At 36.3% G+C, this 7,197-nt stretch overlaps 1 pseudogene; it reads right to left on the bottom strand.

Annotated features, from left to right (window-relative positions):
• Window positions 1-6,095: 6,095 nt before the first annotated feature.
• LOC112859103 (U4 spliceosomal RNA) lies at window positions 6,096-6,174 on the bottom strand (annotated as a pseudogene).
• Between the last annotated feature and the right edge of the window lie 1,023 nt (window positions 6,175-7,197).

Here is a 7,197-nt window from a genome sequence, read left to right as displayed (position 1 = left end):
TGGGAAACAGGCCTGGGCTCTTTGTGGTGTGATGTATTTGGATCAAGAATAATGTAGAACCCAAGACTTCTTACTGTTGAAGTTTCTCAGCTCGATTTTGGGCCTCCCTTTTCTTCTTCCTCTTTGTTCTCTGCCCACCTTACCTCTTGTACCTTTAATCATTGGCTGTATCCCAGTGACCCACCAATTATACCTCTGTCCCACACTTCTCTTCTGAATTTCAGACTGACAGAGCCTACTGTCTTGCCTATATCTCTTCTTCTCTAGAGGGTCTTGGAGAAATCTCTGAAATCAAGTCAGAATTTATTTTGATGAGTAACACTCTAGTCCAAATAGACGTAACCAGAAACTCCATGTTTTTTACTTAATCACTTCTAGGTTTCCTCCACATTAAATCTGCCACCAAATTATGTTGATTCTACTTTTTAACCTTCCTTCAAATATGGCAATTTACCTTCAGAACTATCAATAAAATTTTCCCCCAAACTACAGTAAACTTTTGCTGGTTTCATTACAAAATTATTTTTTTGTCCCTGTATCAGTCAGGGTTTTCCAGATTCTCCAGAGAAGATGAAGATAAACATGATAAAGATAGATAAAAATAAAGACAAAGTCATAGATATATAGATACAATCTATGTTTCTCCTACCGTATGATGAATTGCTTTGAATTTGATAATCCTATCCTCCAAATTTCTAAACCAAAGATATTGAATCTATCTTCTGTATGAATAAATAGATGAAAAGACATTATTTTTAATATTCTCAACATAGCTTATTATCTGCAGTTATTTTTTCAAGTGCTTTTAGTCTATTAAACTAATTCACAGAGTCTGCTTTTGAATTGCAATCTAGGGGTTTCTAGATTCCTAAAATGGTAATCTTTTCACTAAGTTTTTTCTCTGTAGGGAAGTTAGGTTTAAATTGTTTTGACATTGGGTGTTGTTAGAATTCTTCAGATAAACAGAATCAATAGGATATCTATCTTTATGTGAGTATATATAGATATAGGTATTTATATAGAGAGATACATAGAAAGAGATTTATTATGAGAGACTGACTGTCTAGGGTGATTATGGAGGATGAGAAGTCCCACAATCTGCCGTCTACAAACTGGAGCCCAGTGAAGACATTGGTGTAGCTCCATTTCAAACCCAAAGACCCAAGAACCAGAAACAACAATGACTGAGGGCAGGAGAGATGGATCTTCCAGCTCAAGAAAGAGAGCAAATTCACCCTTCCTCTGCCCTTTTGTTCTATTCAGTCCCTCTATTGGTTGGATGAAGCCTACTTACATTGGTGAGGGTGATCTTTATTCAGTTTACCTATCAAATGCTAATCTCTTATGGAAACCCTCACAGATCCACCGAGAAATAATGTTCTCCTAGCTATCTGGGCTTCTTTTAGCCCAGTCAAGTTGACACAAATTAATTATTGCATTGGGCAAGTCACTTAATCCCATGAGGATCAGTTTTCTCTCAAGTAAAATGAGGATGCAGTCATCTACTTCTCAGCAGGCTGGAAAGATAGAATTATTTTTTCCCAGTTCCTTGTGCCAATGGGGTATATTATAAATTCTTAACATTTTTCACTTTTATTTTTTTCAGATCAATCTAGTAGTATGATAAAAAAAGAGAGAGACGAGAGTTCTGGGTATAAAGAAGATAATGCCTGTAATTTTTGAACCCTTCAAGGAGAAAAAAAGAGTAGGATCAATGGATTTAAGTCATGATGCTACATAAGGACTAGTAGAATTGGAATATAGAGTAAGCTGGAAAGAAAGGGGATGCTGGTCAGAGAAGGGTGTGCATGGAACAAAGACAGAGGACAGTCACCATAACTGGAAATGATAAGGTTGAGGTGGAGCCATGGGGATGAGTGACTGTGGCAGGTGAGTTGGCATCAACACTGAAAGAGAGAGGCCAAGATGGGGAAGAATAATCTAAAAAAGTATATTGGAATTGTCTAGCATATAAAACAGAACTAGTATGCTAGAGAGAGTATAAGTAGCCCAGAAGTTAAAATGGTCAAAAAATGACCTACATATTTTTACCAGATTACATTATAGAGTCAAAAGTCTTGAACCTTACTTTCTATACTTCCATTTACTAATTATGTAACCTTGTAAAAATTCTTTCTCTGAGTGTTAGATTTCTCATTGTAAAATGAATATAAGAAGAGCTATCCTGCATTCCAGAATATTTTTTTAGATGATAAAAAATGATCATATGAAAACTATCTGGTATAATGCATAAACACTATGAGAAGGGTAGAGTGTCATTTTGACCTTTACATCTTGACCTTCATTTTTCAGATTAATTTCATCTAACACTTGGGACACTCAGTCTGTGGTACAGTGAAGGAACAGTCATCTTTTTTCAAGTCTTTAAATGGGAGGCTGGATGACATTTAGTACTGCTTTATTCACTTTCCTATATTTGTTACCTATTTTCAAATACCTTGCTCTGATAACTAAATATGGAAGATGGTTTTATTCAATAAATATAGACGATCTGTTGGATGTCAACCACATATTTATGGTATGAGATAAGTTACAACCCATTTTAAAATATTTTTGTGAGTTTTTCTATTTTAAAATATTTTCCCCCTATGTGAGGAAAGTACTCAAGTTTTCTGACAACCTAGATGATTCTTCATTGACAAGGATTTCTGTAGTGCCCCAGATTCAACACTATACCCTCTTACCCAGCCATAAAACACTGATGGAATTAATTAACTAAAATAGAAAAAAGCAAGCAAGCAAGGAAGTACACAAACAAAATTAACTAGAAGATTTGAACCTGCATATATACTTACAACTAATTATAAAAAGACCTTAAGTTGTGTACAACTTTATGTTATATTAGAATTGTATATTTTGAGTCAAAGATCAATAGAATTAATCTTGTTTTTGTAATAATAATTACTAATAGTTTTTTGTTGTTTGTGTTTTTTTTTTTTTTGATTACTAATAGTTTTGAATACTTTTTACAGAGTGTACCAAATATATAATGACCCTGCTCTAGTGATAATCAAAGTCTCCAATTTATCTGTGACAATAGATTCAGATTCTTAGATAGCAAGGGGTATACCATTTTTGTATTTTTATTCCCAGGACCTAGCACACAGTAAATCCTTAGTAAATATTAATTGCTTTTAATTAAATTAAAGACAGGTGGAATTTATATAGAATAAAATGATCTTAAAGTGAATTATAAAACTGAAACCAAACCAAGTTAATATTTTCATGAAATATTTTCATGAAAATAGGTATTTCTAAGTTAATCTCATATAAGTCAGAAAACTGAGTATCTCAAATATTTTTTTTATCTTTGGTTTTTAAGCAAGCAACAGCTATGCAAAATGCATCTGGATGTTAAGAACATGTTTGTGTAGGATAAGTAATTTACCATGTCTGACACTGAACAGTAGTTTTAACTGACCCCTTCACCCTTCAGACATCTGGTATGTCTTTAAAAATAGTGCAGAATAAAAGGTAATATAGAAGAAAAACTTGCTCAAGGGTTTAGGGATATAAGCTTGGTGGGCTGTGGGATTATGGATGTATATGCTTTTAATCATGAAAGATTATGAACATGCAATCAGAATTTTTTATTAAAATATAAATAGCTTCTGAACAACCATTGGAATTTGAAATTGAAGTAGTGAGCTCCAAGGGCAATGCAATTTTCTTAACAATAACAGCTTCTATTCTATGAGAATTTTTATTTTGCCAGGCATGGTGATGGACAAATTGAGTTCATTACCTTTCATCCTTAAAACCGTCTTGAAAAATAGGTATCGTCCTCAGTTTAATTATGAAGAAACTGAAGTGCAAATTGTTGACTACACTAGCCACAGGTCACAAAATAGAAACTAGTAGAACAAGATATGACTTCAGGTCTCACAGATACTGAGGCATATGCTCTTTTGGCCGCTACCTCTGAGAGTTGGAAGACCAAGATAGTGATAATGTGAACACTTTACATGTCTTACCATATTTAATCCTTACGGCAACCCTGTGAATAAACTGAGGAACAGAGAAGTTATCTGACTTGGCCAAGGGCAAACAGCTGGCATGTGAGACCAGGTTCTGAAGTACAGAACTACACCATCTTTAAATAAGATAAATTATGGGGGCACCTGAGTGGCTCAGCTGGTTAAGCAAACGACTCGTGAATTTGGCTCAGGGTGGTTGTGGGATCTAGCCCCCGTGGGCTCTGCACTGACAGTGCAGAGCTTGCTTGGGATTTTCTCTCTCCCTCTGCCCCTCCCTTGTTCACTCTTTCTCTCTCAAAATAAATAAAGAAACTTAAAAAAAAAGATACATTATGAATAGCTCCTACTTCAAAGCATGACACACATTAAGCACCAAGGAAATGTCAGCTGGTTGGCCTCTCTCTCTCTCTCTCTCTCTGTCTCTCTTTCTCTCTTTCTCTTAAAACAGTAAGTTTCTTTTCTCAGTTACAGAGTCTAGAAGTCTGAAAATTCAGGGTCAGTAAAGGGATCCTGGGAAGAATCCTTCCTTGTTTCTTCTAGCTTCTGATAGTCCCAGTAATTCTTTAGCTTTTGACAGCCTACCTCCAGTCTCTGCCTTCATCTTCACATAAGCACCTTCCTTTTTATCTGTCTTTGTGTCTCTCTTCTTATAAGGTCACTAATCATATTGAATTAGCCTATTCTAATGACCTTACCTTGATCACATCTACAAAGAATGTATTTCCAGATGAAGTCATATTTATGGGGGAAGGAGGTCTTTTGAGGGGACATGGTCAGCCTATAATAGCCATGGCATACTCTTAATTAAATGATTTAATGTGTGTAACATTCTACAAGACAAAGTCTTTGGTCTCTACCTACATTTTTTTTTAAGTTTATTTATTTTTGAGAGAGGGAGAGCACTAGTGGGGGAGGGGCAGAGAGAGAGGGGAGAGAATCCCAAGCAGCATCCACGCTCAGCACAGAGCCCCATGCAGGGAGGGCTAAATGTCATGACCGTGAGATCATGACCTGAGCTGATATCAAAAGATGCTCAACCGACAGAGCCACCCAGGTGCCCCTATTTCTACCTATTTCTAATGCCTTCCGTAGAGTGGGTACTAACTATTTTGTTGAATGAATCATGAAAATGATACTCTGTGCGTAGTGCGTATAGTTATATAAAAAAACAAATACTAGATAGGTGGAGGATAACCTCTCAAAGTATTGTTTTATTTGACATCTTGGCCCTCCCATTTATAAGAGAGTTATGATTTTCTGCATTTCGGTTTATAGAAATAATCTGGCACAGTCATCACTTTTGCATTATATCTGTTTTGTAAATCCTTGTAGTCTGAGCATTTTCATCTAAATGCCAGGCAATTTGTGATTACTCTTTGTTTTATGACCTTTCAGTTAGTATGCAGTATATTAGACAGTACTCGTTCAGCACCTATAACAATTTTGCTTAATATGAGCGCAAGTTTTCCTGAGGCACTAACTTGGGTCTGAATAAATGAAATATAATCCAGTACTTCTTCAAGGATCTTCAATCGACTTATCTTAGAATGGTATGACAAAAAGACTCATGTTTTTGCGCATGATTAGTTTCTTTGAAAATCTATGCTAATCCTAGCTCATAGTTTAGTGTATTTTCTTACCAGGCTATTTTCGTGAATAAATAGTTCATCATTCTAGTGAAGCTAGAAATAAATATGCTTATGGAGAGAAGAGTTTTTATACCACCATCATATGGCAGATCATTGAACTTCATCATTTCCCTTCATGAATTTAGATGAAACTGGTAGAGACCATTAGGGGATATTTATTTGATTTTTAGTCATTTTCTCCCTCCACCCATCACACACGATTGAGAATTTACTTGTATATACTTTGCCTCTGTTTAAACAGGACATCTGTTTTTGAGAGCCAGAAGTAATGATTTTTATAACTTTTTTATTACCTTGGTGCCTAGCACAATAAGAGGCACACAGTTGGTGCTTGGCACTTCTGGTTGGTTCATGTTCTCCGTCAGCTGAGAAGGGGTGCAAAGTTGTGGTTAAGTGTTCACGAACTGATATCATATAAACCTCGGGTCTAATCTTCCTTGATTCCTACTGGCTGTGTAATTTTGAATTAGCAATAATCGTGCGTTGGGTAAACCTCATTGGCTATAATACTGCCACTGCGCAAAGCTCTGGCTGTATGATTTTGAACAAGTTGCTTAATTTTTAGCTTTTCACCTGTGCATTGGGGCAAATAATAGCCCCTTACCTTGTGGGATCAGAATGTGGTTGACATATTGTAAAGGTTGAAGATATTATTGGCATTATTTATTTTAAAATATTTATTGAACACCTACTATAAGCCAGTTAGGGCCTGAGCTAAGGTTAGGGAAATCAAGCTTTTGACTTGAGGGAGACCAAGAAATGACAAGATACATAATAGGATGTGATAAGCATTATAACCCATCATGTGAAAACAGAGCACAGCAAGTGTCTAAATGCCTAAGAAAATCAAGGAAGAATTCAGAGAGAAAGGCGTATTTGATCTGATACCTAAAGATGAATCAGATTAAAGCAGGGAAATCACAGACATTTAAATACATGATTAAATAGCTCTTTTATCTGATAAGTACTTCCACAGAATGTGCATGCTTATGGGTATTAAGGTTCTCCAGAGAAACAGAGTTAGTAGTAGCAGTTCATGAATCTGGCAGCATCCCATCCAGTGGTAGAGAGCTGCTCTGAGGAGTTGTACATAATAAAAGGTTTTTACAGATGAGAGGGTGGGGCAAGAACTTATTAGCAAAAGAAAAGAAAGGTTTGTTTCTGGGCAGGACCCCTTTTTGGGATGAAGGCAACTGCAACAATAGGGTTTTGTTTTTATTATGCAGATGACCTCACTAGTGTGGATCAGGAAATTTTAGACTGACTCTTAAAAGGTCACATTCCTGGGATAGGTTGAAATTGTAAGTAAGTCTCCCTTAGCTGTTCTGGTGGGCTGGGGGGGGGGGGGTTGGGGGGGTGGTGGCAAATGGTTCCATTTTGGGCTTGTGTCTTTTTAAATAGATCTGTATCTATGTCATGAGATATTTATGAGGAATTGGCTCATATGATTACGGAAGCCAAGAGGTCCCACGATCTGTCATCTGCAAACTGTAGACCCAGGAAAGCTGGCTGGTAATTCAGTTCCGATTTGAAGACTTGAGAAATAGAGG

Source organism: Puma concolor, chromosome B1 (assembly GCF_028749965.1).
Source record: "Puma concolor isolate L17-30 chromosome B1, mPumCon1.1.hap2, whole genome shotgun sequence".
Lineage (NCBI taxonomy): Eukaryota > Metazoa > Chordata > Mammalia > Carnivora > Felidae > Puma > Puma concolor.
Note: the sequence above shows the minus strand (reverse complement) of the source record. Positions and strands in the feature narration are given on the sequence as shown.